General features: G+C 45.9%; 1 protein-coding gene and 1 long non-coding RNA gene across 2 annotated transcripts in view; one reads left to right on the top strand and one right to left on the bottom strand.

The window, feature by feature from the left end:
- Positions 1 to 12,245, top strand: part of LOC105472409 (carbonic anhydrase 10) — a 544,782-nt gene that overhangs the window by 500,448 nt on the left and 32,089 nt on the right. The gene's annotated exons all lie outside the window — the stretch shown is intronic.
- Positions 1 to 12,245, bottom strand: part of LOC105472408 (uncharacterized) — a 50,299-nt gene that overhangs the window by 37,005 nt on the left and 1,049 nt on the right. Inside the window, exon 3 of the long non-coding RNA XR_981563.3 lies at positions 2,814 to 2,888. This is a non-coding gene — a long non-coding RNA (uncharacterized lncRNA). The remainder of the gene's footprint in view (positions 1 to 2,813; positions 2,889 to 12,245) is intronic.

Genomic DNA, 12,245 nt, shown 5'->3' on the forward strand with positions numbered 1-12,245 from the left:
GATGTAAGAACAAGGATAATGCTGCACCTACATCTATCTCAGAGTTTCTCAATCTTGAGTAATCATCAGCAACCCCTAGAGGGCTTCTTAAAAACAGATTCCTGGGCCTCACCCCCAGAAATGCTGTTGCAATAGGTCTGGGTGGGGCCTCAGATTCTACAGGTCTAATATGCTCTCAGGTGATGCCCGTACTGATGGTGCCACTCACAACAGACAATCGGTAGAGGAGTAAGAGCAAGTGAGCAAGAGGAACAATTGTGACAGATTCCCAAAGATGACTTGAACTACTTTGGCCCTCTGGTCTCCTCCTGGCTTTAGATGTTCACCCTCCAAGTACACTATCTTGTGAACTCTTCAACTCAGGGCCTGGAACACATAAGTGCTCAACTTTAAAATATAGGAAAACGATTTGGGGGTTCCTCAAAAAGTTGAACATAAAATTATATAACCCAGCAATGCCGGTCATGGGTATATACCCAAAAGAACTGAAAACAGGTACTCAAACTAAAACTTGTACACACATGTTCACAGACTCCACTTTAAGTAGCACTAGCCAATCTTATTTGTGCCAAGACCCCCAATAACCAGCCATTGCTGACTTACCATTAATACTTACGACATTACAAGCATCATGGTGCTTCATGTCCCTACCAGATATGTGTAGATCCTTCTCAAAAGCAGAGTGTTCCCATGGGAGTATCTCTCACATGTGAACATCTTGCATGTGTACAAGAGAAAATGTTAGTCTGGTACAAAAGTAATTGCGGTTCTTGTTCTGAAAACTTAAACCACAAGTACTTTTGCACCAACCTAATAGAACCACTGATTCAGAGAATTGGGAGTTGTTGTTTTGTTTTGTTTTTTGAGACACAGTTTCGCTCTTCCGCCCAGGCTGGAGTACAAGTGATAAAATCTCAGCTCACTGCAACCTCCGCCCCCAGCGTTCAAGCAATTCTCCTGCCTCAGTATCCTGAGTAGCTGGGATTATAGGTGCCCACCACCACACCTGGCTAATTTTTGTTTTTGTTGTTGTTTTCATTTTTTGTTGTGTTTTTCTTTTGAGATGGAGTTTTACTCTGTCACCTAGGCTGGAGCGCAGTGACGCGATCTCAGCTCACTGAAACCTCCCCCTTCTGGTGAGAGATGACAATGTGCTAGCAGCCCTCACTCTCTGGGGTGCCTCCTCTGTAATGTCTGTCCCTGCTTCCAGTGTAGGACGCTAGCCAAGCCCAGAGGAGTCCGGCCTCTAGGGAGCCCACCACAGCCTCCCCAGGCCAGCGGCCCCCACTCAGCCCACCTGGGCCTCCTCTCTCACTAGGAAGCCCTGCTGCTTCTTGCAGGCCTTTGACCTGACGGTGCGCCTACCATGCTGTGCCAGTGTGAGGGCTTCAGCCCGCCACTGCACTGTGGGAGCCCCTCTCTGGGCTGGCCGAGGCTGGTGGGGCTCCCTCTGCTTGCGGGGAGGTGTGGAGGGAGAGGCGCGGGCAGGCGGGAACCGGGGCTGCGCTCGTTGCTCACAGGCCAGCGTGACTTCAGGCGGGCGCAGGCTCCGCAGGCAGTGCACTCGGAGCACAGCCTGCGGGCACCACCGGCCCAGGGCAGTGAGGAGCTTAGCACCCGGGCCAGCAGCTGCGGAGGTTGCGCTGGGTACCCCAGCACTGCCGGCCTACATGAACCCCGCTCGAATTCTCACCGGGCCTCAGCCCCCTCTCCACCGGGCAGGGACCTGCAGCCCGCCATGTCTGAGCACCCCCTCGGTGGTGGGCTCCCAGGCGGCCGGAGCCTACCCGATGGGCGCTGCCCCCTGCTCCGTGGCACCAGGTCCCATCCACTGCCCAAGGGCTGAGGAGTGCAGGTGCAGCGTGGGACTGGTGGGCAGTTCTGCTGCAGGATCCACTAGGTGAAGCCAGCTGGGCTCCTGAGTCTAGTGGGGACTTGGAGAACTTTTCTGTCTAGCACTCTGTGTCTAGCTCAGGGATTGTAAACGAACCAATCAGCACCCTGTCAAAATGGTCCAATCAGCTCTCTGTAAAATGTACCAGTCAGCAGGGTGTGGGTGGGGCCAGATAAGGAAATAAAAGCAGGTTGCCGGAACCAGCAGTGGCAACCTGCTCGGGTCCCCTTCCACACTGTGGAAGCTTTATTCTTTCGCTCTTTACAATAAATCTTGCTACTGCTCACTCTTTGGGTCCATGCTGCCTTTAAGAGCTGTAACACTGAAGGCGAAGGTCTGCAGCTTCACTCCTGTCAGCGAGACCACGATCCCACCAGAAGGAAGAAACTGCAGACACATCTGAACGTCTGAAGGAACAAACTCTGGACACACCATCTTTGAGAACTGTAACACTCACCACGAGGCTTCATTCTTGAAGTCAGCGAGACCAAGAACCCACCAATTCTGGACACACTGGGTTCAAGCAATTCTCCTGCCTCAGCCTCCTGAGTAGCTGGGACTATAGGTGCCCACCACCGTGCCCAGCTAATTTTTTTATTTTTAGTAGAGACGGGGTTTTGCCATATTGGCCAGGCTGGTCTCAAACTCCTGACCTCAGGTGATCCACCGGCCTTGGCCTCCCAAAGTGCTAGGATTATAGGCATGAGCCACCATGCCTGACTGAGAATTGGGAATTTTAAAGGGCACGGATCCCATTCACATTGCTCAGGCAACACAGAATAATGACAATTATGCTAATTACTCCTCCAAACCTCATGGCAGTTTGGAGGACTATGCTTTTCCCTCCTCCAGCCGCCTCCATGGGCAGCGTCCTCTGCAAACCTATGCTTTCTTACCTCCTTGCCTCTTCAGAACTTACCTCTTACAAAGGAGTGCACAGCCTCCTGGAGATGGTTCTGTTTGTTTAAGGCAACTGGGGGCAACAGCCTATGTGCTGAAGATGAAACAGGAGCCGTGTTAATTTTGCGTTAATGACAGCAGAGCAATTTTCTTACAGGAAATAACTAGTTACCTTAATCATTTTAAGTAGTTATTAGCAGCAGCTAAAAAGGATGGCTATGCTTATCACAATACACGCACAAAGGAAATGAAGACCTGAATAACAGGACCTTAAACAGACTTCTGGCATCTTCCTTCTGGGTGGTATTAAATGGTATTAATCTTTTTAACTGACTTCAATCCTGAGTCCACAGCCATGTGATAAAATGTTAAGTGAACTGCTGGAAATAGAGGTGGTCCCCCCAGATTTATTGTGCCAATTTACCAGCAGTGGAAGAGCACACCACTGCTGTGAGAAAAGCCATAGAAAAGAAAGAATGACAGGTAGATGTATGGATTAATTAGTATAATGCAGATAATAACATCTTTTCCAATATTAATACTTCTTCAGAGGCTGTTCTATATATGTCTCTGGGAAAGAAAAAAGCTAGAATATATTGTTTGCTATTTCATCCCATCCCCCTCACAAGATAATGATGAGAGTTAAGAAATGAATAAAACTCAGACAACTTTATCCAGACCACAGCCACACAATAAAAAAGTAACCACACAAGAAGGACAAAGTGCTTGTTCAAGGGTTTTACGATTAAGACATGTCAAGTAATTTTTTTCCTAAATAAGAGGACTATTTTTCTTCCCTGCAGTGGTTGTGCTTGTGAAAGGAATCAACTGGATCAGTTCAGAAAAATCATCTATCTCAACAAAGTATATTTAGTGCTTATGATGTGTCAGGAGCTGTGCTAGGTCCTGGGGAAATAATTTCTATGAAACACTGTCCGGCCCTCAAGCAGCTCTCATTTTACTTGGGAGATATCCTACACACAAATCATTGCAATATAGAGCAGTAGAGGCCTTAATAGAGTTATGTTGTGGGCATGATGGTGGCAGAGAGGCATGCATGAGCATCTCTACCTGGAGGATGAAGCCTGGGCAGGTTTTTGAAGGATGACTAAGTTTTCCAGATGAACCTGGGGAGGGAAGGACATTCTAGGAGGAGGGGAAGGTGTGTTTACAGATACAGATGTGCAAACAGCCAGGTCCATGCATTATGTGGACTGGGCAGGGAGGTGAATGGTGAGGCTGGAGGTCATGGAGAGCCTTTCGGGCCGGATAAAAGAGACTGGACATTTCCCAGAGGAAACCAAGGTACCGCTGAAGGATTTCCTCTGCAGGGAAGTGAAACGTTTAGACCTAGAGCCATCACAATGGCTATGGAGAGACTGGCTTCAAGAGATGTAAGGTTGGAAGCAGCAAGGCCAGTTAGGAACTGATGCAATAATAAGGTAAGATTACTTGAGGCCCTGATCTGAAGCAGTAGCACTGGGCATAAAGAGGACAGGAATAGTTGCAAGAACCATGAAGCGTATTACAAAAATTCACAAAACTTCGTGACTAATGAGCTCTCATGAATAAGGAAGACAAAAGAGTCTCCGTAGGCGCCCACGTCTATAAATGTAGCACTGGGAGGATGATTGCCATGTTAGAGGGGACGAAGGAAGAGGAGATTTGGAGTGGAGTTCAGGGTGGCAGGATAATGAGCTTGACTTGGAATAGGCTATTTGAAGTACAGAATTCCCACTGAGTGCTCATAAGTCTTTCTTGCATAGACGCAATGATTCACTACAACCAGCTGAGGTAGCTGCATGGACTGCTTGGGGCCATCCCTTGTCTCTACCATCTGGGACATCAAGGTTCCTGCTTACCAAATGCCAAAGGAGAGTGAGCCTGAGAGAGAATCCAGGGCTGGCTGGGGCTGGAGGGCTCATTTTCTCATCACTGCTCAACCCAGCTCTGAATTCATGGACCAAGAAAGCAAAGAGTGGCCCTTTCCTGAAACCATCCAGTGTGACAGGCATTAAGGCCACAAGACTGTTCAACTCAGAAAGACCAACAAGAGAGGTGTGTGTTTTGTCTCAGCCAAGACAGAGTCAAGAGTATCCATTTCTTGAGCATGCCTTAGAATAAGCTAAGTTGATGGAGTTCTTCCAAATCTCCCCTCTTGCAAAGCCGCTGGAACTCCCTCCCCACTAGAAAGCAGCCAGAGCTCAGGGAACTCATTTTAACTATTCCAGGAGAAGATTGGGACTGGCAGGGTGGGGGAATCTGGGCTGGTAGAATTCATTTATGTTCAATTCAGCTCCCCTGGGCAAATAGCCCTGGCTTGGGAATCAAGAAATGAGCTTTTCCTGAATTTCTGAAGTCCTTTCTGAGACACTGCAGAGGACTCTGAAAATAGTGCAGGCTATCTGGAGTTCACTTTCATTCTGGCTTCTGGTTAAGAGCCAGGATCTGATATTAGGCTCCTGGGGTTCGAATTCTAGCTCTTCAACTTATTAGAAAAGTGAGATATTGGGTAAACTACTTAACCTCTAAGTTTTGGTTCCCCGGCCCCCACCACTCTGCAAAAGAGGGGTGATGAAAATGTTATTACCTAACCCCATAGGGGATTCATTGGGAGGCTAAGATAATGCTTGTAAAACACCAAGTACAATGCCTCGGTGTTGTACCCAATAAATGTTAACTGCATTACTGTACTTAGGGCAACTGATCCCAACCCAGGTGCTAGTTACTCGATTGCAAAACAGTGACTAAAACCAGGGACTGTTAGTGAACATTATAGCGCTGGCATGCTGTGATCCTGTATCCACTGGGCATTGAGCCATCTTTGTGGTGGTGGTAGCAGCAGTAGTATTGTTTGTGTGTGAGAGTTTGTGTGTATTTTGGGGAAGAGGTAATAAGAAATGTGGGAATATGGGTAACTTAAGATTCTTGAGTGCCTATTGCATGTCTGGTGGATACTAGGTGTTTTATATGCATTAACTTACGTAATTCTTACAACAACTGAGGAAATAAACAGTATTATCTCTACCCTAAAGATGAAGTTCAGACAGGTTAACTCAATGCCCTAAGTCAGTTATGAAGTGGCAAGGCTGGGGTTAGATTTCTAACTCTTCTTACTACATACAGGCTATGGAGGAACCGCTACAAGCAAAGAAGCTATCATTGAAAGCACAGTCAAGTCCACATTTTAATGTTACAAGATTTCAAAAGGAGGAAGAGAACAAATTCATACAGGAAAATCCAGAAGGCCAGCATGGAGTAGATAGCAATTTAGGAGGGGCATTCCACTAACAGAAATTATAGCCAAAACAATGGCCATTCCTGGTAGAGACAAACCACATGGATAAAGATCCAAATGTGGCCGGGTGCAGTGGCTCACACCTGTAATCCCAGCACTTTGGGAGGCCAAGGGGGGAGATCACGAGGTCAGGAGATCGAGACCATCCTGGCTAACAGGGTGAAACCCCATATCTACTAAAAAATACAAAAAAATTAGCTGGGCGTGGTGGCGGGCGCCTGTAGTCCCAGCTACTCGGGAGGCTGGGGCAGGAGAATGGCATGAACCCAGGAGGCGGAGCTTGCAGTGAGCTGAGATCGCACCACTGCACTCCAGCCTGGGTGACAAAGCGAGACTCCGTCTCAAAAAAAAAGCGACCCAAATGTGTGAAACTGTGAGGCATGTTCAGGAGGCATCAAAGAGCCCCTTCAACAGTAGGTGTATGTTGTAAAAGAGGAGGTGAGAGGAGGCTGGAAAAGTCAGGATTGGGCTGTGGAGAACCCTGAGGGACAGCTCAGGGCAGGGAGCCTTGAATTCAGGTGGGAAAGAGATAGCATTAGCAGCTGGGAAGAGCCAAAGGCCGGCCCCCAATCAGAACCTGCAGGAAAGGATTAGTGCTATGCCTGGGGTAGCTCCTACCTAGAAGACAGAACCTGAGACTTACAGCTGGCAGATACACCAAGTCAGCTGTGCCCATTTCTCCACAGCTGACATGAAGTAAAACACTCACTACAGGAGTGCAAGGGGACTTCATTCCACAGGGGATCATTTATTTAGCCACCCTCTACGTCCCAGAGCACTTCCATCTATTGGAGGCAAGATAACTTGGTACTTAACATTTTTGTCTTTGGCATCAGACACAAGCTCTTGTTCTATTAAAAACTGTGTGACCTGGATACATTACTTAGCATCTCTAAGCCTCAGTTTCCTTAACTCTAAATTGGAGGTGATAAGGTTCTCATACATGGAATTTTTGCGAGGATGAAATGAGGTAATGCATGAGAACAGGCTATCACAGCCCTGGCTCACATTATAGCCCAATAATGTTCACTAGAGTTCACTAGTGGTGGTGTTACTCATTGTGGATATAAGAGATAAGCACCTGGAAACTTGGGGAAGTATGGATGCTACAGATAAATCCGGAGAAAGAGCTGGAATGGAGCTCAGGGATCACTGAACCCCTCAGCCAGGGCCCAACAAGAGAAGATTAATTCCCCAGGTTCACGCATGAGTTGGTGTCCCAGAGATTCCAGGAAAAAAATTTAAAAAGGAATGCAGACCCAAACAATCAGGGAAGCTCTCCACAATCCTTGGTGAGAAGGGGCTGCTTCTGCAGCCCACAAACCAGGTCTAACATGTGGCTCTGCCTTTTACTGACTGAGTGACTTCAAGCAAGTTATTTTACCTCCCCCACTTCAGTTTCCCCATCTGCTAAATGGGGACAGTAATCCCTGCCTGTACACCTGCTGTGAGAACTGAATGAGATGACCTCTGTAGGGCATTGAGGACCCTGCTGGCACATGGGAAACAACTCTCCTTAAATGGTAGCTACTATAATTCTTTTAAATTGAAGGTCAGGCAAGATAGGATGGGCAGATAAGAGTAGGGAGGTGTATCAGTCCATTTTCATGCTGCTGTAATTTATAAAGGAAAGAGGTTTAATTGACTCAGTTCCACGTGACTAGGGGGGGGTCTCACAATCACAGCGGAAGATGAAAGAAGAGCAAAGGGACGTCTTACATGGCAGCTGGCAAAGAGAATGAGAACCAAGTGAAAGGGGTTTCCCCTGATAAAACCATCAGAACTCATGAGACTTACTATCATGAGAACAGTATGGGGGAAACCACCCCCATGATTCAATTATCTCCCACCGGATTCCTCCCACATGTGGGAATTATGGGAGCTAAAACTCAAGATGAGATTTGGGTGGGGACACAGCCAAACCATATCAGGAGGGTACACCAGACAAAGGCAGCAGCTTGACCAAGTCTACAGATCGAAAATAGACTGTGTTTGGGAATCAGAGACCTGGATTTAAGTCTAGATCTGTTGATAAACAACTAAGTGACTTTGGGTCGTCAGCTCCTCCTGTCTGAAAGACAGTTTCGAAGCATCCTGGCCTCATTCACAGAAGGGCTATTGTTTGGGTTCAAGAAAGGAAGTGGGCAGGAAGATACATTGTAAATTATAAAGCTCTGCCTGCAAGAGCTGGTTTTCTCTCTCCCTGGACTGAAAAATGCTTGAGGCCAAGACTGAGTCTCTTCTTGAAATTGCCCCTCCCTGGTACAGTAGCTGGCATAGCATGCATGCCACCACTCTGTGGATGGGAACCACACTGTCCCCACTCACCCTTAGGAATGCCTCAGACTCTGGCTACCCAAGGGATGAAGACCTTCCCCTCTAGCTGACCCAGTTCTACTGGAAACAACCTTTGCCCTGACAAGAGGCCCCAGAGCGAGCCACGGTATTTGGGGGTGGACCCTCTGCGGAATGGTTGGGCCTGGGTTACAAGTATAGGGAGGAAAAAATTACAAATGGAATCTGCCCCAGAGAGATCGGGACCAGTGGTTTCCAAGTAAAGCCACAGCGCTCTCACATACACACAGATACACTTGGAATGGATATTGAAGTCTTAATATAGACTGCCCACACGCCTGTTCCCAAGTGCTGTCAGCAAAATGCTGTCTCTGTTTCCCTCCCAGAGCATATTTTGGAAGCTTAGGACAAGGGCACCATCTGGACTTCCCTGCAGTACAGTGAGAGTAATTTGGCTTTCCCTCCTTCTGTCTCCTTTCCCCACTGTCACCCCCAACTCACCTTTCAGTCACAGGATGAAAGATCCTTCCATAAAACAAAATCCACAAGGAGAGGAAAGAACCAGCTGCATCCTGCACGGAAGTGACATTGAATGACCACACAGGGTGCATGCAGCAGGAAGGATGTTCCAACCCAGTCATTTTTTTTTTGCTTGCTCAGCAGAAATGTGTAGCACAAGAAACTATCATTCTTCCAATTTACAGATAAGGAAACTGACTTTCCTAGCCACAGCCCTCCATCTGGGCAGTACGCACACATATATACCACAAGGGCTGTTTTAAAATGGGTAGGAGGTATTTGGGATTGACATCATGATGGAAGTACTGCAAGCAATTAGTGGGAGTAGTGCAAAGTTTCTAAAGGCCCTGCAAGCATGGGACAGTCACACACAATGAAGACTTGTTCAGACCCCACTGTCCACCGATCTCTAGTAACACTGTCTGGGGAGCAGGGGGAGAGCTGGATTCTGAGATTTAACTTGGCCCAAAAGCCCTTCCATCAGAATTCATAATTCCTTCTTCAATGTGATGCGTTCCTGTGACTCCCTCCCTCCTATGTGGCATGTAAGAGCCCGTAAAACAGATCTCATTGTCCTCTGGCATTTCGCTTCATTTCAAATTGCAGCAACAGGCTAGAATCAATATGACTATCCCTGGATTGTTCAAATTAGTTCCTGAATCATTGCTTTTGTACTTTTCCACATAAATGTGGGTACTTTCTTGGTATTTGGTTTTTCTTGCCATTTATTTTCCAATAATTGGATGAAATATGTCTTGTTTCTTGGAATAAGCTAATACTTTTCTGTGCTCGCCAAAAGTTGTTTTGTGCTCATTACTCATCTTTTATAATCTTCTTGGATGCTTTTCCCAATTTTTCAGAAGCCTGCGTTGGGATCTCCTATTCCCTGCAATCTGAATTGATACATCATTTTCTTATTTGCTTTTTTATTTAAAAAAAAATAAATCACTAAATAATTTGTGGTGCCTTGTATAGTTAAAATATTAGTAATCAGACAGATATTCAAATTACTTTTAACATGTCAAGTACTGGCACATGAGATTATTAAATTTGGGTGATTTGATTCCAGGCTCACCTGGCTCACCAAGAACCTAGGCAGGCTCTGGAAGGGCAGGAATAGGGGAAAGTTGGCAGGCAGTTGGCAATGTGATTTCTGGCAGAATCAGACACCACCATTGAGAAAATGTGCTATAGTAAAGGGTCACTTCCCTCTAGAGTTTTCAACCGAGTGTCAGAAACAAACCTGCTGTCATCAACATTCCCTACCCCTGCACGTACAACCCCCTTCTCCATCTTCAAACTTTGGATGACTTTCCACTGTTCTTAGGATAAAGGCAATATTCTTACCAGGGTGTCCAAGACTGAATGTAGTCTAAACTTACCTTTTTCTCCTGAGTCAGCCTACCTCATTCCCCTTCCCTTCTGGGCTCCAGACTCTTCCTCTTACACATGATGCTACAGGACACTTGCACATGTGCCTCCTACTACCTCTAAGGTCTTCCCTCTTTTCATCTCCTCATGCCCAGCACAATGCCTGGCACATGGGAAACATATACGGGTTTGTTGGAAGAATCAATGAGTGAAGGTTTGAGATATTTTATTTGGATTTGGTTTGATTAGACCTAAGCACGATCAAATGGAGAAACCAGAAGTCACAAAGTGTCTGCCAGGAGGCCCTGGGACTAAGCTGTACATTCATATTTTTTGCCCATGTCCTTGCCTAGCCTTCTTCTCTGTTGAGACAACCAGCCTGGTCCCATAGTTGTCCATTTGCAACCCCAGGCATAAACATGCTGCCTACTGAAACTTTGGTTTAAATATTTGGTTTCAATTCTACATACAATCACATACCACATAACATTTCCTTCAATGACAGGCTGCCTGTGTGACAGTGGTCCCCTAATTTACAATACCGTACATTGCTTGAGCCTTTTCAACGTTTGGATACAAAAATACTCACCACCGTGTACAATACAATTGTGTATGATAACATGCTGTGCAGGTTTGTAGCCTAGGAGCAATAGGCTATGCCATATACCATCTAGGTTTATATGAGTACGCTCTATGATGTTCACACAATGACAAAATCACCTAATAATGCATTTCTCAGAGTGCATCTTGGTTGTTAAGCAACGTATGACTGTAAGTTGACTTTGATGAAAACTCAGGAGGCAACATCCTATATTTCCCATCAGTGTTTTAGAAGAATGACAAAACACTGTCCTTAAAATCTCCATGTTTTCCAGATAAAGACCCTGAGGTCTAAAAGGGGGCAGTGGCTCACCGAGCACACCTACCGAGTGGCAGAGCTGTCATTCAAACTCAGCCCCTTTGACTCCCAGTCCTGTGCTCTTTCTAGTATCCATCCCCCACAGTCAATCCACTGTGGGTTTAATGGCTTTGGAATAAACTAGTGTGTGTTTCTGCTTATTAAGTATCATACTTTATGCAATTAATGTGTGCAAAACCAAGCCTAGTTCTGTTAACATTTTATCCAAATTGCTGTGCAACTTCATTTACGAGAGGAGAGAAAACCCTCCTCTCTTATCTAATAGATGTTATGTGTCTATTTTCCATGAATATGTCAGTTAGGACAGTAGACACCTAAAGTGACTCTTCTGAATTAACCCTGAGTGAATAAGAGGACTTTGGCAAGCAGTGCGTGAGGATTCAGTCTTTCCTTCCCCCAGGATGGGGACTAAGTGTGAAGTGAGCTAGAAAAGTCTTTTCTCAGTCAACCCTTTGGTGTGCATCTATTGCAGGTACTGAGAGTCAGTGCCCCTGGATATTTGACAAATCACATTCCTCTTCAATTTAGTTATATCTATACCAGTGAAGCTATAAACCTTTATGAATAACTATAAGAGGATAAAACTTTGCATTGTGGTCTCCTGAAATGTCATTCAATCACATTGCCCTCTGGACGCCACATTGCTGAAGCTTTCAGAGCCTTTCTCAGCATCACAGAGACATGCTTTGGCCTAAATTGTCTCATGATCGTGTAGAAGCTGTCTTCCTTGTTCACTCCAGAGCTCAGACCTCAGGCAAAAGACATCCCAGGCATCCGGCTGAAGCATCGGATTCTTTTTTTCTTTTTTTGTACAGTTTATCCATTTAAGTGAGAAGTAATTCCACTAAAATGGATGTTAATTTGGTTAGCTATATCTAAATATAAGTAGTCCCTATTGAGATGTTCATGGCCCTTTTTTTCTACTTCATTCAATCGATGTGCTAGATCACATTGCAAGATTTCTCCAGCATTGATTTACCCTTAACTCCTGATATGAGCCCTACTTGATTGTAATAAATTATTTTTAATGCTTTTTCCACTAGCTAGTA

Source organism: Macaca nemestrina, chromosome 17, assembly GCF_043159975.1.
Source record: "Macaca nemestrina isolate mMacNem1 chromosome 17, mMacNem.hap1, whole genome shotgun sequence".
NCBI lineage: Eukaryota > Metazoa > Chordata > Mammalia > Primates > Cercopithecidae > Macaca > Macaca nemestrina.